The sequence below is a fragment of the Ctenocephalides felis genome, unplaced genomic scaffold (genome assembly GCF_003426905.1).
Source record: "Ctenocephalides felis isolate EL2017-DRISC unplaced genomic scaffold, ASM342690v1 CF-g0.4_SCAFFOLD_02461, whole genome shotgun sequence".
Classification (NCBI taxonomy): Eukaryota; Metazoa; Arthropoda; class Insecta; order Siphonaptera; family Pulicidae; genus Ctenocephalides; species Ctenocephalides felis.
In genome coordinates, this window is record NW_020538615.1 from 5726 (window position 1) to 33138 (window position 27413).

Below are 27413 nucleotides of genomic sequence, written 5' to 3' on the forward strand. Positions count from 1 at the left end.
CAAACACTTCTCTTCCAATACCTCCGAGTTCCTTGTACTTAAAGTGAAATAAAGTGAAGTTTTTGAAATAGTCTTTTCATTTATCAATCTCAAGTATTTTCAGCAAGTAAGTTTCAGGAACTCCGGAAGGTCCAGAGCAACAACACCGATTTGCATATAGCGGCGCCAACAGCTCTTTCTGTTCATCAACACGGTGCCCAACAGTATATTGGATCGAGAATATGTTATTTACTATAATGTTGTACATTGGATGCAACACAAACACGCACTGGATAGAACCCGTGGCTAGTTGGTCTAGAGGTATGATTTTGGCTTAGATAATAAACGTAAGTGGCAACTCATGTGTAAAATGTGTTTATTGAGTATACCGCGTGGCTCGTTGGTCTAGGGGTATGATTTCCGCTTAGGGTGCGGGAGGTCCCGGGTTCAAATCCCGGACGAGCCCGGACTTTTCTTTAAATTCGGGCACATATTATTTACTACAATGTTGAACATTGGATGCAACACAAACACGCACTGGGTAGAACATGTGGTTCGTTGGTCTAGGGGTATGATTCCCGCTTTGGGTGGGTAGGTCCCGGGTTCAAATCCTGGACGAGCGCGGGCATTTCTTTCAATTCGAGCGCATATTATTTATTACATGGGGGTACAGCGTTGGGTACTACAATGTTGTACATTGGATGCAACACAAACACGCACTGTATAGAACCTGTGGCTAGTTGGTCTAGGGGTATGATTTTGGCTTAGATAATAAACGTAAGTGGCAAATCATGTGTAAAATGTGTTTGTTGAGTGTACCGCGTGGCTTGTTGGTCTAGGGGTATTATTTCCGCTTAGGGTGCGGGAGGTCCCGGGTTCAAATCCCGGACGAACCCGGACTTTTCTTTAAATTCGAGCACATCTTATTTACTACAATGTTGAACATTGGATGCAACACAAACACGCACTGGGTAGAACATGTGGTTCGTTGGTCCAGGGGTATGATTCCCGCTTTGGGTAGGGGAGGTTCCAGGTTCAAATCCTGCACGAGCGCGGGCATTTCTTTGAATTCGAGCACATATTATTTACTACAATAATGTATATTGGATCGAGAATATATTATTTACTATAATGTTGTACATTGGATGCAACACAAACACGCACTGGGCAGAGTATGTCGCTCGTTGGTCTAGGGGTATGATTCCCGCTTTGGGTGCGGGAGGTCCCGGGTTCAAATCCCGGACGAGCCCGGACATTTCTTTAAATTTGAGTGCCTATTATTTACTACAATGTTGTACATTGGATCCAACACAAACACGCACTGGGTATAACCCGTGGCTCGTTGGTATAGAGTTTTTCGAGTAGACCGCGTGGCTCGCTGGTCTTGGGGTATGATTTCCGCTTAGGGTGCGGGAGGTCTCGCATTTTTTTTAAATTCGAGTACATATTATTTACTACAATATTGTATATTGGATCGAAAATATATTATTCACTACAATGTTGTACAGTGTATCCAGCACAAACACGCACTGGGTGAAACCGGCGGCTCGTTGGTCAACATATTATTTACTACAATAATGTATATTGGATCGAGAACATATTATTTACTACAATGTTGTATATTGTATGCAACACAAACACGCACAGGATAAAACCCGTGGCTAGTTGGTCTAGGGGTATGATTTTGGCTTAGATAATAACGTAAGTGGCAAATCATATGTAAAATGTGTTTATTGAGTATAGCGCATGGCTCGTTGGTATAGAGGTTTATGGAGTAGACCGCGTGGCTCGCTGGTCTTGGGGTATAATTTCCGCTTAGGGTGCGCGAGGTTCCTTTAAATTCGAGCACATATTATTTACTACAATGTTGTACATTGGATGCAACATGGGTTACAGATTAGTGTAGATATAAGTTCCATGTTAGAATAAGCAATGTTTTAGGATAAGTGATTATTAAATGTAAATATAGGTTAGTTAATTAAGTAACGAACAAACGCCTTTTCATTAGTAATATTTAAAGTTTAACCGAAAGGTTGGTGGATTGAACCTACCCGGGGGCGTACAACTCGTGGCTCGTTGGTCTAGGGGTATGATTCCCGCTTTGGGTGCGGGAGGTCCCGGGTTCAAATCCCGGACGAGCCCTGACATTTCTATAAAATCGAGTGCCTATTATTTACTAAAATGTTGTACATTGGATCCAACACAAACACGCAATGGGCAAATCATGTGTAAAATGTGTTTATTGAGATGTGTTACTATTATCAAGAAGCGTTAAGAGCCTCCGTGGCGCAATTGGCTAGCGCGTTCGGCTGTTAACCGAAAGGTTGGTGGTTCGAGCCCACCCGGGGGCGTAAAGTAGTTATTATTTATACTTTGGAATATTCAATGCATATTGTTTATACCCAATAGTATTTGATGATTATATTATTCATCATATATGTAGTTTACACGAGCCCTGACATTTCTTTAAATTCGAGCACATATTATTTACTACAGTATTGTATATTGGATCGAGAACATATTATTTACAACAATGTTGTATATTGGTTCCAACACAAACATGCACTGGATAAAACCCGTGGCTTGTTGGACTGGGGTTATGATTTCGGCTTAGATATTAAACGTAAGTTGCAAATCATGTGTAAAATGTGTTTATTGAGTAGAACCCGTGGCATGTTGTACATAGGATGCAACACAAATATGCAGTGGGTACAACCCGTGGCTCGTTGGTCTAGGGGTATGATTCGCGCTTCGGGTGCGGGAGGTCCCGGGTTCAAATTCCGGACGAGCCCTGACATTTCTTTAAATTCGAGTGCCTATTATTTACTACAATGTTGTACATTGGATCCAACACAAACGCGCACTGGGTATAACCCGTGGCTCGTTGGTATAGAGTTTTTCGAGTAGACCGCGTGGCTCGCTGGTCTTGGGGTATGATTTCCGCTTAGGGTGCGGGAGGTCTCGCATTTTTTTTAAATTCGAGTACATATTATTTACTACAATATTGTATATTGGATCGAAAATATATTATTCACTACAATGTTGTACAGTGTATCCAGCACAAACACGCACTGGGTGAAACCGGCGGCTCGTTGGTCAACATATTATTTACTACAATAATGTATATTGGATCGAGAACATATTATTTACTACAATGTTGTATATTGTATGCAACACAAACACGCACAGAATAAAACCCGTGGCTAGTTGGTCTAGGGGTATGATTTTGGCTGATATAAATGTAAGTGGCAAATCATGTGTAAAATGTGTTCATTGAATATACCGCGTGGCTCGTTGGTCTAGGGGTATGATTTCCGCTTAGGGTGCGGGAGGTTTCGGGTTCAAATCCCGGACGAGCCCGGACATTTCTTTAAATACGAGCGCATATTATTTACTACAATAACGTATATTGGATCGAGAATATGTTATTTACTACAATGTTGTACATTGGATGCAACACAAACACGCACTGTATAGAACCTGTGGCTAGATGGTCTAGGGGTATGATTTTGGCTTAGATATTAAACGTAAGTGGCAAATCATGTGTAAAATGTGTTTATTAAGTAGAACCCGTGGCATGTTGTACATTGGATGCAACACAAAGACGCACTGGGTAGAATATGTCGCTCGTTGGTCTAGGGGTATGATTTCTGCTTAAGGTGCGGGATGTCCCGGGTTCAAATCCCGGACGAGCTCAGACATTTCTTTAAATTCGAGTACATATTATTTACTACAATATTGTATACTGGATCGAAAATATATTATTTACTACAATGTTAAAAATTAATGCCATTATTTAAAGGTCCTTATAAAATATTAAAAACAGATGATATAAACAGTACCATACTTATTAATAACAAACCTGTACAAGTACATAATAATAAATTGAAAATCTTCACACCAAACCAATAGTATTTTTGTTGTCTTAGCATACCAATTTTTTCATTTTTTTTTTCTTTTCAACATATTATTTGGTCGTTGTGACAGCGGTGTTTTACTGCCAACGTACTATTGGTACATATTTTGGTTTGCGATACATATTTTCAACATATTATTTGGGAATGTTGATCTTAGTTAATGCAGCAAAGTAATTTCAACATATTGTTTAAACAGATTAATAATCAAAGCTATCATTATTTAATATTAATGGTATTATTAATGATATGGTACTTTTAAAATTATTTGAATACCTAAAGTTATATTTACATGGTGAATTAAAGAATTCAAACCTTATTATGATACATAATTATATATGTTATGAAGAAAAGCAACAATCATCTATTTTTGAGTCTCAATTAGCTTATTTTCAAAACAGTACAGAAAATATGAATTATGTTTCAAAACAATTAACAGAAAACACAAATAAATTTTATGAATTGGGAAAAGATGTTAAAACCAATAATATCATAACAACTCTGAATAGTGTCTTTATATTGTTCACAAATATTATAAATGAATACCAAGTAACACAATCAAAAATCGTTGAAATTATTATAAGCTCTATGGAAGGCAAATTACATCCATATGTTTTTTCGAACGAAATTTTTTATAAAGAATTACAACACATAAATTTAAATTTACCTATAGCTCTTAGATTACCTTTTGATGTACAATCACTAAATATTCAAAAATTATATAAATCCATTGAAACTCATATATATTTCTTTAATAATAAATTAAATTTTCTATTGATAATTCCGATTATTACACCAAAAAATTATAATGTTTATAAAATTTCAGTAATTCCAAAGTTAATACATCAAAATATTTATTCTGTTTTAATTCCAAAAGAGCATATAATAGTGATAGATTCCGATATACACGAGTATTTTTTTTGTAACGAATTATATTTAAATAGTTGTATAAAACTGGATGAAAAATTAATTTGTGAACAAAATAAACCTATATCTATTTATAATCGTCATAATAATGAATGTGAAATAGAACTATTTCTTCCAAATTTGAATGTACCTTCAACATGCAATAAGAGAATTTTTAATATTACTCATCCATTATTTTTGCAATTATCTTTTCCAATTTATGGATCTATATTTTTCCAAGTAAAGACATTATTGATATAAGTTGCAACAATACAAGAAAATCAATACTTTTGTCACAAATCGGGAAATTAAAATTAAAACCAGGCTGTAAAGCACAAAATAGATTTACAAAATTGCATACAAAAGAAAATTTTAAAAGCTCAATTACAACCCAACTTAACTATATTTCAAAAGTAGATATGAGTAATATTATAAATATGGAAATACATAATAATACTGTACCACAATTACCAAAGTATATAAAGAATTTAGAACATAAAGACGTAATACCAGAATTATATAAATTAAGTAAAAACATAGAAGATTTTAAACGAAATTCAAATATTGATTTAGAGGAAGTACAACTAAGATCAAACCATATTTTTATTGGATAATACCAATTTCATTAATAATTTTAGCTTTTATCGTATTTAAATTCAAATCGATCATAAGAAATATTTTTAAAAGAACTATCAATGAAACCAATACCAATATCGAAGGAAATGTAAGTAATGATATAGAATTGAGAAGAGAAAGTCCAAATCCTGCAATAAATTAGAAAATAATATATCATATAGTTTTATCTTAGTTGTATAATATATGAAATAGATATTAAAATTTTAATTTTCTACTACAAACATAAATTAATTATAAGTTGAACCTTACAATCTTTCGTAATTATCATATCATTATCAATTTTTAAGGGATAATTTTGAATTTATTACATTCTTATTAAATTTAAATAGTTGATTTATGATTATTAAATATAGCATAATAGATTATTGATAATCAATCATTAATTATTGATTTCCAAAAAAAATCCATTGTTGACTTATTGATTATTAGTTATCAATTATTGATTGATTGAATATTGATTATTAATTATTAATTATTGACAATTGATTATTGAATATTAATTATTGATTATTGATTATTGATTATCAATTGATTTTATTGATTTTTTTTTAATGTAGTATACAAATAGTGAACATAATTTTGATAATGATTCCTTGAATTAAATAATAATTGTAATTTTAATTTACCTAAACAAATTCAAGTATTAATTTAGATTTTATTGCAAAAGTTAATGATTCAGTTAATGTTTAATGAGTAATTATTTCAAGTTTTAGGTAAATTTAGAAAATATCTTGAATAAATTTATAATTTTATAGAATTATTAGTTAAAGAAAATTGAACTTCCATTTCATTTTCTAATTCCATCTTTTATTTTCAATTTAAATCTAAAAGCTAATTTAAAATATTCAAGATTACTGTTCAAACGCATTGGGGATTGAAATTTTTTTTTCCCTTTCGTGATATTTAATACTTTTTTAGTCAAATCTAATGATTGTTGCGATTTTTGTTATTTATTTTTCTTGAATTGAATATTGTTTTTTTTTGTCTTTTGGTGTCAGTTTTTTTTACGGTAGCGCCCTGAGTCGCTACATTGGCGAGGGAGGTGTTGTACACCCCTGATATTACAAGTTGCTAACCCTGTCATAATATTAGATTCCTAACAAGTCCAGACTGAAATCTTAGAACCCCTGAGCTTTAGCTGATATTAACGGTTCATATTAACTTTTCTCAGACTATTGCGTAGTAGCTGACATTACACATTCTCTCACGAAATCATAAATCTACGTCGACAAATCTCAGCAAGATCATATTATCGACATTCCGCCTAGTTAACAATTCTCACCAAGTTCGCATGAATAACATTTTGTTTAACCAGCTAAATTCATTACTTGTCCTTTTCGTTGCATAGAATATTCGAGACAAATCCCCACTACGCTTCAAAGGATTTTAGTTTTAATAATTATGAAATAAATCAGTCTTAATCTGTCGGTCGCCGGGCAAACACTTCTCTTCCATACCTCCGAGTTCCTTGTACTTAAAGTGAAATAAAGTGAAGTTTTTGAAATAGTCTTTTCATTTATCAATCTCAAGTATTTCCAGCAAGTAAGTTTCAGGAACTCCGGAAGGTCCAGAGCAACAACACCGATTTGCATATAGCGGCGCAACAGCTCTTTCTGTTCATCACCGCGCTGCCCAACATATATTGGATCGAGAATATGTTATTTACTATAACATTGGATCCAACACAAACACGCAGTGGGCAGTCTAGGGGTCTGATTCCCGCTTTGGGTGCGGGAGATACCGGGATAAATACCGGACGAGCCCCGAAAATATCTTTAAATTCGAGCACATATTAGTTACTACAGTATTGTATATTGGACCGAAAACATATTAATTACAACAACGTTGTACATTGGTTCCAACACAAACACGCACTGAATAAAACTCGTGGCTTGTTGGTCTAGGGTTATGATTCCGGCTTAGATATTAAACGTAAGTGGCAAATCATGTGTAAAATGTGTTTATTAAGTACATTGGATGCAACACAAAGACTCACTGGGTAGAATATATCGCTCGTTGGTCTAGGGGTATGATTTCTGCTTACGAGCCCAGACATTTCTTTAAATTCGAGTACATATTATTTACTACAATATTGTATACTGGATCGAAAATATATTATTTACTACAATGTTGTACATTGTATTCAACACAAACACGAACTGGGTGAAACCGGCGGCTAGTTGGTCTAGGGGTATGATTTCCATTTTGGGTGCGTTAGGTCCCGGGTTTAAATTCCGGACGAGCTCGGACAATTCTTTAAATTCGAGCACATATTATTTACTACAATGTTGTACATTGGATCGAGAACATATTATTTACTGCAATGTTGTACATTGGATGCAATACAAATACGCACTGGATAGAACCCGTGGCTAGTTGGTCTAGGGGTATGATTTTGGCTTAGATAATAACGTAAGTGGCAAATCATATGTAAAATGTGTTTATTGAGTATAGCGCATGGCTCGTTGGTATAGAGGTTTATTGAGTAGACCGCGTGGCTCGCTGGTCTTGGGGTATAATTTCCGCTTAGGTTGCGGGAGGTTCCTTTAAATTCGAGCACATACTATTTACTACAATGTTGTACATTGGATGAAACACAAACACGCACTGGGTAGAGTATGTCGCTCGTTGGTCTAGGGGTATGATTTCCGCTTTGGGTGCGGGAGGTCCCGGGTTCAAATCCCGGACGAGCCCTGACATTTCTATAAAATCGAGTGCCTATTATTTACTAAAATGTTGTACATTGGATCCAACACAAACACGCAATGGGCAAATCATGTGTAAAATGTGTTTATTGAGATGTGTTACTATTATCAAGAAGCGATAAGAGCCTCCGTGGCGCAATTGGCTAGCGCTTTCGGCTGTTAACCAGAAGGTTGGTGGTTCGAGCCCACCCGGGGCGTAAAGTAGTTATTATTTATACTCTGGAATATTCAATGCATATTGTTTATACCCAATAGTATTTGATGATTATATTATTCATCATATATGTAGTTTACACGAGCCCGGACATTTCTTTAAATTCGAGCACATATTATTTACTACAGTATTGTAATTGGATCGAGAACATATTATTACAACAATGTGTATATTGTTCCAACACAAACATGCACTGGATAAAACCCGTGGCTTAAAGTTTAACCGAAAGGTTGGTGGATTGAACCTACCCGGGGGCGTACAACTCGTGGGTACAACTCGTGGCTCGTTGGTCTAGGGGTATGATTCCCGCTTTGGGTGCGGGAGGTCCCGGGTTCAAATCCCGGACGAGCCCTGACATTTCTATAAAATCGAGTGCCTATTATTTACTAAAATGTTGTACATTGGATCCAACACAAACACGCAATGGGCAAATCATGTGTAAAATGTGTTTATTGAGATGTGTTACTATTATCAAGAAGCGATAAGAGCCTCCGTGGCGCAATTGGCTAGCGCTTTCGGCTGTTAACCAGAAGGTTGGTGGTTCGAGCCCACCCGGGGCGTAAAGTAGTTATTATTTATACTCTGGAATATTCAATGCATATTGTTTATACCCAATAGTATTTGATGATTATATTATTCATCATATATGTAGTTTACACGAGCCCGGACATTTCTTTAAATTCGAGCACATATTATTTACTACAGTATTGTATATTGGATCGAGAACATATTATTTACAACAATGTTGTACATTGGTTCCAACACAAACATGCACTGGATAAAACCCGTGGCTTGTTGGACTGGGGTTATGATTTCGGCTTAGATATTAAACGTAAGTTGCAAATCATGTGTAAAATGTGTTTATTGAGTAGAACCCGTGGCATGTTGTACATAGGATGCAACACAAATACGCAGTGGGTACAACCCGTGGCTCGTTGGTCTAGGGGTATGATTCCCGCTTCGGGTGCGGGAGGTCCCGGGTTCAAATCCCGGACGAGCCCTGACATTTCTTTAAATTCGAGTGCCTATTATTTACTACAATGTTGTACATTGGATCCAACACAAACACGCACTGGGTATAACCCGTGGCTCGTTGGTATAGAGTTTTTCGAGTAGGCCGCGTGGCTCGCTGGTCTTGGGGTATGATTTCCGCTTAGGGTGCGGGAGGGTCCCGCATTTTTTTAAATTCGAGTACATATTATTTACTACAATATTGTATATTGGATCGAAAATATATTATTCACTACAATGTTGTACAGTGTATCCAGCACAAACACGCACTGGGTGAAACCGGCGGCTCGTTGGTCTACATATTATTTACTACAATAATGTATATTGGATCGAGAACATATTATTTACTACAATGTTGTACATTGTATGCAACACAAACACGCACTGGATAAAACCCGTGGCTAGTTGGTCTAGGGGTATGATTTTGGCTTAGATATTAAACGTAAGTGGCAAATCATGTGTAAAATGTGTTTATTAAGTAGAACCCGTGGCATGTTGTACATTGGATGCAACACAAAGACGCACTGGGTAGAATATGTCGCTCGTTGGTCTAGGGGTATGATTTCTGCTTAAGGTGCGGGATGTCCCGGGTTCAAATCCCGGACGAGCCCAGACATTTCTTTAAATTCGAGTACATATTATTTACTACAATATTGTATACTGGATCGAAAATATATTATTTACTACAATGTTGTACATTGTATTCAACACAAACACGAACTGGGTGAAACCGGCGGCTAGTTGGTCTAGGGGTATGATTTCCGTTTTGGGTGCGGGAGGTCCCGGGTTTAAATTCCGGACGAGCTCGGACAATTCTTTAAATTCGAGCACATATTATTTACTACGATAATGTATATTGGATCGATAACATATTATTTACTACAATGTTGTACATTGGATGCAATACACATACGCACTGGATAGAACCCGTGGAAGAAAAGTGAAAAGTTATAAAATCAAAAAATAAAAGTGTTAGAAAATTTCAGTGCATATACGAGTGTTAGTGCAACATTGCAAGTCCCTTGAACTACTACAAGTACCAGACCAAAAGGAAAATATTCAGAAGGAATCCAAGTTAGTAAACTAAATTTAAATATTTTGTATATTGTAAATTTTTGCGCTTCTGTTTTACTGTATTTTCTTAATTTTTTTTCTTTTTTTCCTTTTCAATCAAATACATAATGATGAGTAGCACAATTGAATCAATTTTTGATGCAAGATTTTGTTTACAAACGGCAATTTCTCTAATTCCAACTTTTGACGGAGAACCTTCAATGCTCCCTGCATTTGTTACGGCATGTGATTCATTAAATACTGATTTAACACCTACAGAAGCGGAAAAATTGCTTACCATTATAAAACTAAAATTAGACAAAAATATTTTAGCAAAAATTCAATTTATGAAAATAGAATCATGGAAAAATTTAAAAGCTTTTTTAACAAAAGAATATTCGGTAAAAAGACCTCTTGCAAGTTTATTATCTGAAATGAGTAGTTTAAAACAAACATATAATGAATCTGTAAAAAGTTTTGGAGACAAAATAGAAGAACTATTACGACAAATTTATTACTCAAACATAAACTTACTAGGACAAGACTCAGCTGACAGAACGCAAACAACATTTACTGAAGTAGGCATAAAAGCTTTTGAAAATGGTCTTAGAGAACCCATAAGAACTCTAGTAAAATGTTGTAGATTCACTAGTATCTCTGAAGCAAATAATTTCGCCATAGAAGAAGAAAACATTAGAAACGCGACAAATTTACTAACAATCAATTTCGTTTTAGAAATCCAAATTCCAACAATGTTATCTGCTTTACTTGTAAAAAACGCGGACATATATCTCCACAATGCTTTTTAAATCAAAATAATAATAAATATTCAACGAACATAAATAATGGTACTAATAATAATAATAAATTTTGTAGCTACTGTAAATTACCGGGGCATTTAATTCAAGAATGTAGAAATCCAAGCCGAAAAAGTTTTTATCCAAGAAATAATAGTTATAATCCACCAAAATCTTTTATTCCTACAAATGAAAACAGACAGGCATATTACTGTCAGACAGATAGCACAAATGAACAAATTCAAGAAACGAACAACCAAGAACCACAACCTCAGACAACAACTTCAAAAAACGGATTGGGGCCCGTTTCGACAAGGGCATTAACGAAATAAAAACACAAGTTCCAAATAGTTTTCTCTTAAATAATTCAAGAACTTTTGATATTATTCAATTATCCACTACTAACACAAATGATATTTTTTCAAAATTTTTAGTTGACACAGGTAGCGACATTTCACTGATAGATTTAAAACAATTAGATTTGGATTCGACCATTTACACGAAATTGAGTATAGAAATTGGCGGTATAACAAACCATACAATTAAAACTTTAGGAGCGGTATTTTTAGGACTAAATTTTAATGGGCAAGAAACCGAATTTCCATTCCAAGTTGTAAGAGACCTACCAACTAGGGAAATAGGCATTATAGGGAAAGATTTTTTAACCAAATTTAAAGCAAATATAGATATAGAATCCAAAACAGTCATGTTAAATTTTGAAAATGAAAATATTTGTGCAAAATTATTTAATTCAAAAGATTATGTCATACCACCTAGAGTTGAAAAAATTTTACAAGTAAAAATTAATTTTAGCGAACCAAAAGTATGCTTATCAAAATGTTTAAGTTCAGGTTTAATTATTGGAAATTGCATAGTCGAACCGAATCAAAATTTTGTACATATAAATGTTATTAATCCAACACAATCAGAACAAATTTAAGTGAAAGTGACATAATCTTTGAAAATTTAGATAATTACGAAATTTTAGAAAGGAAAACACAAAATCCCGATAATAATTCAGATATTGATTTAACATGTTTATTTACAAAATCTTCTAATAATACAAATAATTTTCAACCAATCGTAAATAAGAACGAAAGAATTCAAAATGTTTTAAATTTGATTAGAACTGAACACATGACTCATTTAGAAAAAGAACAAATTTTACGTATCTGTCGAAACTTTAATGATTTATTTTTTTGGAAAATGATAAGTTAACACATACCGAAACTTTAACACATAGCATACCCGTAGAGAAAGACGTCATACCAATTCATATTAAACCATATAGATTACCTCACGTTCACAAACAGGAAATTAAAAATCAAATTAGCCAAATGTTAGAAAATGATATTATTCAAAAATCACAAAGTCTTTGGAATTTTCCTCTTATTGTAGTTCCTAAGAAACCAGATAGTCAAGGTAATAAAAAATGGAGAATTTGTGTAGATTTCCGAAAATTAAACTCAGTAACAAAGTCAGACGCATTTCCTTTACCAAATATTACAGATATAATTGATCAATTAGGTAATTCAAGATTTTTTACAACGTTAGATTTAGCACAGGGTTTTCATCAAGTACTTTTAAATAAAGAAGATAGAGAAAAAACTGCATTTTCAACAGATTTAGGTCATTTCGAATACAAACGATTACCGATTTAACGATTAGTATAAGAACACTAGTTTATATGGATGACATAATCGTTTACGGAAAAACATTAATAGAACATAATGATAATCTAGTAGAAGTATTTCAAAAATTAAGAGAACATAATTTAAAATTGCAGCCAGATAAATGTAAGTTTTTAATGCACGAAATTTCATATTTAGGTCATGTTATTAGCGCAGACGGTGTATTACCAGACCCTGAAAAAATTAGAGCAGTTAGTGAATTTAAAACGCCATCAAACCCCAAAGAAATTAAAATATTTTTAGGATTATCAGGTTATTATAGGAAATTTATAAAAGATTATTCAAAAATAGCGAATCCGTTAACAAAATTATTAAAGAAAAATTCAAAATTCATTTGGTCCGAACAATGTGAAATTTCATTTAATACATTAAAAGAAAAATTAATAAATCCTCCAATTTTACAATACCCGAATTTTAATAGAGATTTTTCAGTAACAACAGACGCCAGTGGCGTAGCTATAGGAGCAGTTTTATCTCAGAATGTAAACGGTCCTGATCTTCCAATTTCATACGCATCTAGAACATTGAATAAAAACGAATTAAATTATTCCACAATAGATAAAGAATTATTAGCAATAGTTTGGAGTGTTAATCATTTTAGACCTTACTTATACGGAAAACCTTTCAAATTATATACCGATCATATGCCTTTGATATATTTGTATAATTGTAAAAATCCGAATTCTAGACAAATGCGTTGGCGACTAACCCTAGAAGAGTTTGAATTTGAAATTATTTATAAAGCAGGAAAAACAAATACAAATGCAGACAGTTTATCTAGATCATTTTCGAATTGCAAAATGATCATAAAAATATTCAGGAAAATACGGGAAATATTCATGAAAGTACTAAAGAAATACAAGAAATACAAAGTTTACATTTTTAGCCACTACACCAAGCGATGATTATCAGACATTTTTAGATACCGTAAATAAAAAAAATTATTTTTAATATGAACATAGTAGAGAATAATAACAATTTCATTACTTCAATAACTAAAATCAAAATGTTTTAATATTTGTATCAAAGACCTCAAAAGTATCTGAAAAAGTACAAAGTCTATTTGATCTTTTCGAACATAAAAACATTTTAGAGAAAAATAATGATGCAGATAAACAAAACTTTATAGACATTCAATCTTCATCTAACCACATAATATATTCTATTGTTAATGACGAAATTTCACAGCCAAAACTAGCTGATTTTTTTTATTGTTTATGTAATTTAAAGAAATATTTGTTAGAGAAGAACATAAATTATTTGGCAATTCCTAATCCAATTCAGTTTCCAAATTTTTGTCACCTTTCTTACGAAGATTTTAGAATGATGCTAAGATATATTTTTAAAGATACAAATATTAAAATCGAAATTTATTTAGATAAAATAATTGAAAATTTAACAAAAGATGAAATAGAAAAAGTTTTGCATGATTTACATATTTCTCAAATTAATGGTGGTCATTTAGGCACTAGAAAAACTTATAACAAAATTAGAAATTTTTACAAGTGGCCAAAAATGAGAAGACAGATCAAAAATTTTATAAGTACATGTGTAGAATGTCAAAAAAATAAAGTATCCCGGAAAATTAAAGAGCCCATCCCTAGTAGAAACGAATCGTGGCGCAATATTGTACTTTTTATGGGCTCTATATTGTTTACCAATATTGCTATAATATTATTCTGTTAACATTTTCCCATATAAATCCAATATTAAAACCAATATAGGCCCCATATAAAACCAATATTGATAAACAATATTAAAATCCCATTCAAAAGTAATATAAGCCCAATATTGAAAACCAATATAAGATTAATATAAATAAACAATATTTGCCCTACATAAAAAACCAATATAAGCTCAATATAAATAAACAATATTTACCCCAAATTCAAAATTAATATTTAACCCACATTTAAAAATATTATTTAATTTATATAGAAAAACAGTATTTAACTCATTGATAATAAAAGTTTATTTATTCTAAATGAATACATACATTTTTAAATAGTTTATGTATTGAATCTTAATAATTTTATTAACAATTTACACATTATTTTATGATAATAAGATATAGAACAATCAAAATATTGTCAGTCATTATAATAATTTGGAGGATCTTAATGGTAAATCATAATCTCATCTTTGTTAATCTTATCGCCTTAATTGTCTATTTATAAGTATTTTAATTAGTGGTGGAAATTCTTATTATATTTGGATATTTTCACACATATTTTACCATTTTCTTGCATTCAATCACGATTACACCTGAAATAAGATAAAATTTATTAATATTTTATAGCAATATTTCTGGAATATATTGATTTTATAAACTCATCATAAATTCAATTACTTAGCTTTTAATAAAAAAACATTTCTGGCATTGTAGTTTATTGAAAACTACTATTTTCTAGAACTCGATCACAGTTAAATCTGAAATAATTAAAAATACAGTTAATATAAAATTTTAACATTAATTTAAAACAGTACAATTATAATTTTAAATTAAAACAAAAAACTGTTGATGGAAATACGAATATCAAATATTCAAAAGCGATAATAAATTATTGAAAAGTCTGCATTTAATAAGTTTGTTAATATTTTTATTACCTTTTATCAAATCCATTTTTGCTATGTGATAGTTTTTATATTACAGCTGATTTTACATCCATTTCAATTTAGTCAATCTAGAACATATAAAATACATCATTGTTTACTAAATATGTATGTTGTTTATATAATATAAGTAATGAATATACTTACGTACCTTGAACATAAAACTCAAAATTATGTTAATTAACCGCTTGATTTTATTTATAAACTGTTCACAAAATATGTTTTTAGCCAATTATCATTTGATATCATAGATCATTTTATTTTTCACTAAATATTCACATTTTTCCAGACTTACTATATATTATGAATATATTTTAATATTATAATAAATTCTAAATTCAACAAGAATTGCTAAATGCACTGCGTAACGAATTTCATACTATTGAAAAATGCGAGGCTCCGTGCTCCGTGCGTTCGATGGTGATGCAGACTTAAAGCATTGTTAATCAAAGGGCGGTTCTAACATATTTTTATGTATTTTTATGTTTTTGTATCATTTTATGTTACAAAGTATACGCTCATTAATTTGTCGTTATTAGTTTATTCAGTGTAGTAGTCAGTAAAGTATATCCATAACTCCCTTTTCATTCATTTCAATATAAGAGAGTTAGTAAATTGCATAATCAGTGAAACGTTACTTAAAAAATATTCAAAACAAAATTAATAAAATTGCTATTAATTATCATTATATCAAATATGTTTACATTTAGAAAATTTTTAATGTTTATATTTATTATTAATTTTTTTTGCTGAATTATATTAAATAAATTTTATCTTCACAAAACATAATAATATTTCACTTATTTTATCCTACGTTATGGGCTTATGGATTCTTTCCTTCTTCAAGAACTAACCAACAAGCATTTTTTATAATCACATTATTTACTATGTACACAGTAATAAATTTAAAGAAGACTACTTTTGCCTTTAAATAAATTTTTTAATTAAACTTTTACTCTTAAATAACATTAATGTAAATAATAAACTAGTATAGTAATATAAATAATAATTGCTATTAAAAATGCTATATAATTAAAACAAAAGTGCAATGATATAATATTAGTTCATAAAATACGTATAAAATAAGTTCGGCCATAACTGACATATAGTTAGGTAGTCTTCTAGATTCTAGAGTCTAGAAACACCGTACACGAAGCGAGATAGCCTTATACAAATATCGGTTATATGAAAGAAAGAAGAGACATTCTCAAAAACCAGATGTTCATACATAAACCATATACATGTACATAGTGCAATTTCAGAATATTTTTAAAACGTCTCTATTTATAAATATAAATCGATATATTAACAGATTTAACAGATGATAACAGATTTGAATAATAATAATACATACCAAACTAGAAAAAAACAAATTTAAGCAAGTCATGTGACTAACTACAAAATTTCATTATTTAACATTTATTTTATTCGAAGTTTTGATTTTTTTTTATCAAACATTTTGTTTAATTTTTCTTTCTCAGTGCGGTACGTACTGACATTATTTAAGTTTGTTAATTATTCTGGTACTTTTGTACTACTATAATCTTGTATAAAAAGTCGCCATTGATGTTTTTGGTGCTAATTGATGATTTAAAATTGATTATTTTCTTGACCAATGTAAATGTTACTTATTTCCCAAGTTCGATAATAAAGAAAAAATTAATGTGAATATAATATTTACAATTTATATTGAATTCATATAAAATTTATATCAAACTGTTAATTACGATCGAGCGGATCAATGATTAGCTATGTATTAGCTAAGATATTATCAATGAGTTAAATTCTGTTTTTTATATGAATTAAATAATATTTTTAAATGTGGGTTAAATAATAATTTTGAATTTGAAGTAAATATTGTTTATTTATATTAATCATATATTGATTTTCAATATTGAGTTTATATTAGTTTTGAATGGGATTTTAATATTGTTTATCAATATATTATATGGAGCCCAAATTGGTTTTAATATTGACACTTACACAAAGGCATTAATGTAAAAAAATGTATCCAACTATTAATTACGATCGAGCATATGACCTTTTAAAAGCTTTAATCGTGTTTTCAGTGCTAATCAATTATTTAAAATTAATTTTTTTCGTAACCCTTATAAAGACCACATATTTCCCAAGTTCGATAATACTAAAGAAACGAATCGTGGTTGCCCAGAAAAAAATGCATAACCCCCACATTTAAAATTTATATTGAATTTAAAAGAAATATGTATCAAACTATTAATTGCGATCGAGCATATGACTTTTTAAAAGCTTTAATCATGATTTTGGTGCTAATTAATTATTTAAAGTTAATTTTTTTCGTAACCCTTATAAGACCACATATTTCCCAAGTTCGATAATACTGAAGAAACGAATCGTGGTCGCCCAGAAAAAAATGCATAACCCCCACATTTAAAATTTACATTGAATTTAAAAGAAATATGTATCAAACTATTAATTGCGATCGAGCATATGACTTTTTAAAAGCTTTAATCATGATTTTGGTGCTAATTAATTATTTAAAGTTAATTTTTTTCGTGACCCTTATAAATACCATGTATTTCCCAAGTTCGATAATACTAAAAAAACGAATCTTGGTCGCCCAGAAAAAAAATGCATGAAACCCACATTTAAAAATCATGTATAATTCGTGTAAATATAAAATTAGAGGCGTAAATCAGATGGTAAACATGTTTATTATTTGTAATAAACCATATAAACACTTTTCCGATGAATTTTCCAAATTTTCCATAATTTTGAAAACAAATATTGCCCGGTCCATCTAAAGACAAGATTCGAATATTGCGCCACGATATTTTACCCCTCTAGCCACGATACATTTCTACTAGGGATGATAATCACAACTACTGCTAAGGAACCCTTCGAAAAAGTTTGTATAGATTTATGCGGACCATATCCCATTTCAGATTATCAGAATAAATACCTTTTAACTTTTATTTGTGATTTGACCAAGTTTGCGGGCGCAATACCTATTCCAAATCAAGAAAGCGCTACAGTTGCAGAAGCTTTTGTATCAGAAATTATTTTTAAATATGGTATTCCCAAAAAAGTTTTGTCAGATTTAGGAACAACTTTTACTAGTAATCTATTTAAAGACGTTTGTAAACTTTTAAAATCAAAAAATTACTACATCACCATACAGACCAGAATCTAACGGCGCTTGTGAACGCATGCATAGGGATCTCATACAAAATATTAGATCATATATCAATAGTACGCAAACCAATTGGGATAAATGTGTTAAATATGCAATTTTTATTCATAATACAACTATTCATAAGTCAACAAATTACACACCCTTTGAACTACTATTTGGACGAAAAATTGAATTACCTTTATTATTAATAAGAAAAACGACATACTGTACAATTATGACATATATACGAACGAACTGAAATCTAGATTACAACAGGCGAATTTTAAGGCACGTGAAAATCTTATAAAAAATAAAGAAAAATCTAAAGAATATTATGATAGAAATTCGAATCCAAAATTATTCAAAATAGACGACCTAGTATTACTTAGAGATGGAAACACCGTACCCCAAAATGCAAAAAATTAATGCCATTATTTAAAGGTCCTTATAAAATATTAAAAACAGATGATATAAACAGTACCATACTTATTAATAATAAACCTGTACAAGTACATAATAATAAATTGAAAATCTTCACACCAAACCAATAGTATTTTTGTTGTCTTAGCATACCAATTTTTTTCATTTTTTTTTCTTTTCAACAATTATTTGGTCGTTGTGACAGCGGTGTTTTACTGCCAACGTACTATTGGTACATATTTTGGTTTGCGATACATATTTTCAACATATTATTTGGGAATGTTGATCTTAGTTAATGCAGCAAAGTAATTTCAACATATTGTTTAAACAGATTAATAATCAAAGCTATCATTATTTAATATTAATGGTATTATTAATGATATGGTACTTTTAAAATTATTTGAATACCTAAAGTTATATTTACATGGTGAATTAAATAATTCAAACCTTATTATGATACATAATTATATATGTTATGAAAAAAAAACGAAGTGAATTATATATAGAACTTCAAAAACCCTTATTGACCAAATTGATTGGTGTCGCCACTCTAAGATAGTTTTGGAGTGCCGACGTTCTAATTCCATGAAACCAGAGTATATTTTTTAATATGCGAACCCCCTTACACATGGATAGAACAACTATATTTCCTTTTATTGTTTTACTATACTTTCTTTTTCTTCCACCCCGTGTGAATTAATTTCACAAAAACAACCAATTTTAATCTATCTCTATCTATTTTAGGAATGAATATTATAATTATCCTCAGTATGATATTTTTGGCTTACGGACAACTCGAACCTGACTACGAAATGGAACAAATGACAAACTACTCGGGATTTTATTACGAACATGTTAACAATTAATTTATATAATTCTAAATGGAGACTATTAACGTATGTAGATTTATCAGAATTTAGAACACAATTTAAATACTTATTAATATTTATGATCAAACAAAAGAACTTTGCAATGTCTCCAAAAATTTAGAATGCCATACAATATAAAACAAATGGAAGTAGATTGTACAACATCAAATTCAAAATAAATTGATTCAAAAAATGCTAGGAATAGATAACAGAATATCAAAAAGAGCTTTAGTGAATATATTGTTCTTATCTAAAACACTTTTTGGTACATTAAATGAAGATGATGCTATTTATTACGATGCCCAAATTAAAACTTTACAAATAATCAAAATCATATTCTAGAACTTGCCAAGCAACATCATCTATTTTTGATCTCAATTAGCTTATTTTCAAAACAGTACAGAAATATGAATTATGTTTCAAAACAATTAACAGAAAACACAAATAAATTTATGAATTGGGAAAAATGTTGTTAAAACCAATAATATCATAACAACTCTGAACGTGTCTTTATATTGTTCACAAATATTATAAATGAATACCAAGTAACACAATCAAAAATCGTTGAAATTATTATAAGCTCTATGGAAGGCAAATTACATCCATATGTTTTTTCGAACGAAATTTTTTATAAAGAATTACAACACATAAATTTAAATTTACCTATAGCTCTTAGATTACCTTTGATGTACAATCACTAAATATTCAAAAATTATATAAATCCATTGAAACTCATATATCTTTCTTTAATAATAAATTAAATTTTCTATTGATAATTCCGATTATTACACCAAAAAATTATAATGTTTAATAAAATTTCAGTAATTCCAAAGTTAATACATCAAATATTTATTCTGTTTTAATTCCAAAGAGGCATATAATAGTGATAGCTTCCGATATACACGAGTATTTTTTTTAACGAATTATATTAAATAGTTTGTATAAAACTGGATGAAAAATTAATTTGTGAACAAAATAAACCTATATCTATTTATAATGGTCATAATAATGAATGTGAATAGAACTATTTCTTCCAAATTTGAATGTACCTTCAACATGCAATAAGAGAATTTTTAATATTACTCATCCATTATTTTTTGCAATTATCTTTTCCAAATTCATGGATCTATATTTTTCCAAGTAAAGACATTATTGATATAAGTTGCAACAATACAAGAAAATCAATACTTTTGTCACAAATCGGGAAATTAAATTAAAACCAGCTGTAAAGCACAAAATAGATTTACAAAATTGCATACAAAAAAAATTTTAAAAGCTCAATTACAACCCAACTTAACTATATTTCAAAAGTAAATATGAGTAATATTATAAATATGGAAATACATAATAATACTGTACCACAAATACCAAGTATATAAAGAATTTAGAACATAAAGACGTAATACCACCAAATTATATAAATTAAGTAAAAACATAGAAATTTTAAACGAAATTCAAATATTGATTTAGAGGAAGTACAACTAAGATCAAACCATATTTTATTTGGATAATACCAATTTCATTAATAATTTTAGCTTTTATCGTATTTAAATTCAAATCGATCATAAGAAATATTTTAAAAAGAACTATCAATGAAACCAATACCAATATCGAAGGAAATGTAAGTAATGATATAGAATTGAGAAGAGAAAGTCCAAATCCTGCAATAAATTAGAAAATAATATATCAATAGTTTTATCTTAGTTGTATAATATATGAAATAGATATTAAAATTTTAATTTTCTACTACAAACATAAATTAATTATAAGTTGAACCTTACAATCTTTCGTAATTATCATATCATTATCAATTTTTAAGGGATAATTTTGAATTTATTACATTCTTATTAAATTTAAATAGTTGATTTATGATTATTAAATATAGCATAATAGATTATTGATAATCAATCATTAATTATTGATTTCCAAAAAAAATCCATTGTTGACTTATTGATTATTAGTTATCAATTATTGATTGATTGAATATTGATTATTAATTATTAATTATTGACAATTGATTATTGAATATTAATTATTGATTATTGATTATTGATTATCAATTGATTTTATTGATTTTTTTTTAATGTAGTATACAAATAGTGAACATAATTTTGATAATGATTCCTTGAATTAAATAATAATTGTAATTTTAATTTACCTAAACAAATTCAAGTATTAATTTAGATTTTATTGCAAAAGTTAATGATTCAGTTAATGTTTAATGAGTAATTATTTCAAGTTTTAGGTAAATTTAGAAAATATCTTGAATAAATTTATAATTTTATAGAATTATTAGTTAAAGAAAATTGAACTTCCATTTCATTTTCTAATTCCATCTTTTATTTTCAATTTAAATCTAAAAGCTAATTTAAGAATATTCAAGATTACTGTTCAAACGCATTGGGGATTGAATTTTTTTTTCCCTTTTCGTGATATTTAATACTTTTTTAGTCAAATCTAATGAATTGTTGCGATTTTTGTTATTTATTTTTCTTGAATTGAATAATGTTTTTTTTTGTCTTTTGGTGTCAGTTTTTTTTACGGTAGCGCCCTGAGTCGCTACATTGGCGAGGGAGGTGTTGTACACCCCTGATATTACAAGTTGCTAACCACTGTCATAATATTAGATTCCTAACAAGTCCAGACTGAAATCTTAGAACCCCTGAGCTTTAGCTGATATTAACGGTTCATATTAACTTTTCTCAGACTATTGCGTAGTAGCTGACATTACACATTCTCTCACGAAATCATAAATCTACGTCGACAAATCTCAGCAAGATCATATTATCGACATTCCGCCTAGTTAACAATTCTCACCAAGTTCGCATGAATAACATTTTGTTTAATCAGCTAAATTCATTACTTGTCCTTTTCGTTGCATAGAATATTCGAGACAAATCCCCACTACGTTTCAAAGGATTTTAGTTTTAATAATTATGAAATAAATCAGTCTTAATCTGTCGGTCGCCGGGCAAACACTTCTCTTCCAATACCTCCGAGTTCCTTGTACTTAAAGTGAAATAAAGTGAAGTTTTTGAAATAGTCTTTTCATTTATCAATCTCAAGTATTTTCAGCAAGTAAGTTTCAGGAACTCCGGAAGGTCCAGAGCAACAACACCGATTTGCATATAGCGGCGCCAACAGCTCTTTCTGTTCATCAACGCGGTGCCCAACAGTATATTGGATCGAGAATATGTTATTTACTATAATGTTGTACATTGGATGCAACACAAACACGCACTGGATAGAACCCGTGGCTAGTTGGTCTAGAGGTATGATTTTGGCTTAGATAATAAACGTAAGTGGCAACTCATGTGTAAAATGTGTTTATTGAGTATACCGCGTGGCTCGTTGGTCTAGGGGTATGATTTCTGCTTAAGGTGCGGATGTCCCGGGTTCAAATCCCGGACGAGCCCGGACATTTCTTTGAATTCGAGTACATATTATTTACTACAATGATGTACATTGGATGCAACATGGGTTACAGATTAGTGTAGATATAAGTTCCATGTTAGAATAAGCAATGTTTTAGGATAAGTGATTATTAAATGTAAATATAGGTTAGTTAATTAAGTAACGAACAAACGCCTTTTCATTAGTAATATTTAAAGTTTAACCGAAAGGTTGGTGGATTGAACCTACCCGGGGGCGTACAACTCGTGGCTCGTTGGTCTAGGGGTATGATTCCCGCTTTGGGTGCGGGAGGTCCCGGGTTCAAATCCCGGACGAGCCCGGACATTTCTTTAAATTTGAGTGCCTATTATTTACTACAATGTTGTACATTGGATCCACACACAAACACGCAGTGGGCAGTCTAGGGGTCTGATTCCCGCTTTGGGTGCGGGAGATACCGGGATAAATACCGGACGAGCCCCGGACATATCTTTAAATTCGAGCACATATTATTTACTACAGTATTGTATATTGGACCGAAAACATATTAATTACAACAATGTTGTACATTGGTTCCAACACAAACACGCACTGAATAAAACTCGTGGCTTGTTGGTCTAGGGTTATGATTCCGGCTTAGATATTAAACGTAAGTGGCAAATCATGTGTAAAATGTGTTTATTAAGTAGAACCCGTGGCATGTTGTACATTGGATGCAACACAAAGACGCACTGGATAGAATATATCGCTCGTTGGTCTAGGGGTATGATTTCTGCTTAAGGTGCGGGATGTCCCGGGTTCAAATCCCGGACGAGCCAGACATTTCTTTAAATTCGAGTACATATTATTTACTACAATGTTGTACATTGGATCGAGAACATATTATTTACTGCAATGTTGTACATTGGATGCAATACAATACGCACTGGATAGAACCCGTGGCTAGTTGGTCTAGGGGTATGATTTTTTGCTTAGATAATAACGTAAGTGGCAAATCATATGTAAAATGTGTTTATTGAGTATAGCGCATGGCTCGTTGGTATAGAGGTTTATTGAGTAGACCGCGTGGCTCGCTGGTCTTGGGGTATAATTTCCGCTTAGGGTCTGGGAGGTTCCTTTAAATTCGAGCACATACTATTTACTACAATGTTGTACATTGGATGAAACACAAACACGCACTGGGTAGAGTATGTCGCTCGTTGGTCTAGGGGTATGATTTCCGCTTGGGGGCGGAGGTCCCGGGTTTTTTTGTCAAATCCCGGACGAGCCCGGACATTTCTTTGAATTCGAGTACATATTATTTACTACAATGATGTACATTGGATGCAACATGGGTTACAGATTAGTGTAGATATAAGTTCCATGTTAGAATAAGCAATGTTTTAGGATAAGTGATTATTAAATGTAAATATAGGTTAGTTAATTAAGTAACGAACAAACGCCTTTTCATTAGTAATATTTAAAGTTTAACCGAAAGGTTGGTGGATTGAACCTACCCGGGGGCGTACAACTCGTGGCTCGTTGGTCTAGGGGTATGATTCCCGCTTTGGGTGCGGGAGGTCCCGGTTCAAATCCCGGACGAGCCCTGACATTTCTATAAAATCGAGTGCCTATTATTTACTAAAATGTTGTACATTGGATCCAACACAAACACGCAATGGGCAAATCATGTGTAAAATGTGTTTATTGAGATGTGTTACTATTATCAAGAAGCGATAAGAGCCTCCGTGGCGCAATTGGCTAGCGCGTTCGGCTGTTAACCGAAAGGTTGGTGGTTCGAGCCCACCCGGGGGCGTAAAGTAGTTATTATTTATACTCTGGAATATTCAATGCATATTGTTTATACCCAATAGTATTTGATGATTATATTATTCATCATATATGTAGTTTACACGAGCCCGGACATTTCTTTAAATTCGAGCACATATTATTTACTACAGTATTGTATATTGGATCGAGAACATATTATTTACAACAATGTTGTACATTGGTTCCAACACAAACATGCACTGGATAAACCCGTGGCTTGTTGGACTGGGGTTATGATTTCGGTTTAGATATTAAACGTAAGTTGCAAATCATGTGTAAAATGTGGTTTATTGAGTAGAACCCGTGGCATGTTGTACATAGGATGCAACACAAATACGCAGTGGGTACAAACCGTGGCTCGTTGGTCTAGGGGTATGATTCCCGCTTCGGGTGCGGGAGGTCCCGGGTTCAAATCCCGGACGAGCCCTGACATTTCTTTAAATTCGAGTGCCTATTATTTACTACAATGTTGTACATTGGATCCAACACAAACACGCACTGGGTATAACCCGTGGCTCGTTGGTATAGAGTTTTTCGAGTAGGCCGCGTGGCTCGCTGGTCTTGGGGTATGATTTCCGCTTAGGGTGCGGGAGGTCCCGCATTTTTTTTAAATTCGAGTACATATTATTTACTACAATATTGTATATTGGATCGAAAAATATTATTCACTACAATGTTGTACAGTGTATCCAGCACAAACACGCACTGGGTGAAACCGGCGGCTCGTTGGTCTACATATTATTTACTACAATAATGTGTATTGGATCGAGAACATATTATTTACTACAATGTTGTACATTGTATGCAACACAAACACGCACTGGATAAAACCCGTGGCTAGTTGATCTAGGGGTATGATTTTGGCTTAGATATTAAACGTAAGTGGCAAATCATGTGTAAAATGTGTTATTAAGTAGAACCCGTGGCATGTTGTACATTGGATGCAACACAAAGACGCACTGGGTAGAATATGTCGCTCGTTGGTCTAGGGGTATGATTTCTGCTTAAGGTGCGGGATGTCCCGGGTTCAAATCCCGGACGAGCCCAGACATTTCTTTAAATTCGAGTACATATTATTTACTACAATATTGTATACTGGATCGAAAATATATTATTTACTACAATGTTGTACATTGTATTCAACACAAACACGAACTGGTGAAACCGGCGGCTAGTTGGTCTAGGGGTATGATTTCTGTTTTGGGTGCGGGAGGTCCCGGGTTTAAATTCCGGACGAGCTCGGATAATTCTTTAAATTCGAGCACATATTATTCACTACAATAATGTATATTGGATCGATAACATATTATTTACTACAATGTTGTACATTGGATGCAATACAAATACGCACTGGATAGAACCCGTGGAAGAAAAGTGAAAAGTTATAAAATCAAAAAATAAAAGTGTTAGAAAATTTCAGTGCATATTCGAGTGTTAGTGCAACATTGCAAGTCCCTTGAACTACTACAAGTACCAGGCCAAAAGGAAAATATTCAGAAGGATTCCAAGTTAGTAAACTAAATTTAAATATTTTGTATATTGTAAATTTTTGCGCTTCTGTTTTACTGTATTTTTCTTAAATTTTTTTCTTTTTTTTCCTTTTCAATCAAATACATAATGATGAGTAGCACAATTGAATCAATTTCTGATACAAGATTTTGTTTACAAACGGCAATTCTCTAATTCCAACTTTTGACGGAGAACCTTCAATGCTCCCTGCATTTGTTACGGCATGTAATTCATTAAATACTGATTTAACACCTACAGAAGCGGAAAAATTGCTTACCATTATAAAACTAAAATTAGACAAAAATATTTTAGCAAAAATTCAATTTATGAAAATAGAATCATGGAAAAATTTAAAAGCTTTTTTAACAAAAGAATATTCGGTAAAAAGACCTATTGCAAGTTTATTATCTGAAATGAGTAGTTTAAAACAAACATATAATGAATCTGTAAAAAGTTTTGGAGACAAAATAGAAGAACTATTACGACAAATTTATTACTCAAACATAAACTTACTAGGACAAGACTCAGCTGACAGAACGCAAACAACATTTACTGAAGTAGGCATAAAAGCTTTTGAAAATGGTCTTAGAGAACCCATAAGAACTCTAGTAAAATGTTGTAGATTCACTAGTATCTCTGAAGCAAATAATTTCGCCATAGAAGAAGAAAACATTAGAAACGCGACAAAATTTACTAACAATCAATTTCGTTTTAGAAATCCAAATTCCAACAATGTTATC

At 31.5% G+C, this 27413-nt stretch overlaps 16 non-coding genes across 16 annotated transcripts; all 16 read left to right on the forward strand.

The window, feature by feature from the left end:
* The first annotated feature begins 373 nt into the window (after positions 1-373).
* On the forward strand, positions 374-445 carry Trnap-agg. The gene has a single exon. It is a non-coding gene; the product is annotated as a tRNA-Pro (tRNA).
* A 358-nt stretch (positions 446-803) lies between these two features.
* Trnap-agg lies at positions 804-875 on the forward strand. The gene has a single exon. It is a non-coding gene; the product is annotated as a tRNA-Pro (tRNA).
* A 282-nt stretch (positions 876-1157) lies between these two features.
* On the forward strand, positions 1158-1229 carry Trnap-ugg. The gene has a single exon. It is a non-coding gene; the product is annotated as a tRNA-Pro (tRNA).
* An 820-nt stretch (positions 1230-2049) lies between these two features.
* Trnap-ugg lies at positions 2050-2121 on the forward strand. The gene has a single exon. It is a non-coding gene; the product is annotated as a tRNA-Pro (tRNA).
* A 135-nt stretch (positions 2122-2256) lies between these two features.
* Positions 2257-2330, forward strand: Trnan-guu. Its single transcript has one exon. It is a non-coding gene; the product is annotated as a tRNA-Asn (tRNA).
* A 369-nt stretch (positions 2331-2699) lies between these two features.
* Trnap-cgg lies at positions 2700-2771 on the forward strand. The gene has a single exon. It is a non-coding gene; the product is annotated as a tRNA-Pro (tRNA).
* Positions 2772-3267: 496 nt separating this feature from the next.
* On the forward strand, positions 3268-3339 carry Trnap-agg. The gene has a single exon. It is a non-coding gene; the product is annotated as a tRNA-Pro (tRNA).
* A 4718-nt stretch (positions 3340-8057) lies between these two features.
* On the forward strand, positions 8058-8129 carry Trnap-ugg. Its single transcript has one exon. It is a non-coding gene; the product is annotated as a tRNA-Pro (tRNA).
* A 505-nt stretch (positions 8130-8634) lies between these two features.
* Positions 8635-8706, forward strand: Trnap-ugg. Its single transcript has one exon. It is a non-coding gene; the product is annotated as a tRNA-Pro (tRNA).
* A 577-nt stretch (positions 8707-9283) lies between these two features.
* Trnap-cgg lies at positions 9284-9355 on the forward strand. Its single transcript has one exon. It is a non-coding gene; the product is annotated as a tRNA-Pro (tRNA).
* Positions 9356-23307: 13952 nt separating this feature from the next.
* On the forward strand, positions 23308-23378 carry Trnal-aag. Its single transcript has one exon. It is a non-coding gene; the product is annotated as a tRNA-Leu (tRNA).
* Positions 23379-23623: 245 nt separating this feature from the next.
* Trnap-ugg lies at positions 23624-23695 on the forward strand. The gene has a single exon. It is a non-coding gene; the product is annotated as a tRNA-Pro (tRNA).
* A 406-nt stretch (positions 23696-24101) lies between these two features.
* Positions 24102-24173, forward strand: Trnal-aag. The gene has a single exon. It is a non-coding gene; the product is annotated as a tRNA-Leu (tRNA).
* A 697-nt stretch (positions 24174-24870) lies between these two features.
* Positions 24871-24941, forward strand: Trnap-ugg. The gene has a single exon. It is a non-coding gene; the product is annotated as a tRNA-Pro (tRNA).
* A 135-nt stretch (positions 24942-25076) lies between these two features.
* Positions 25077-25150, forward strand: Trnan-guu. The gene has a single exon. It is a non-coding gene; the product is annotated as a tRNA-Asn (tRNA).
* Positions 25151-25519: 369 nt separating this feature from the next.
* Positions 25520-25591, forward strand: Trnap-cgg. Its single transcript has one exon. It is a non-coding gene; the product is annotated as a tRNA-Pro (tRNA).
* Positions 25592-27413: the final 1822 nt, after the last annotated feature.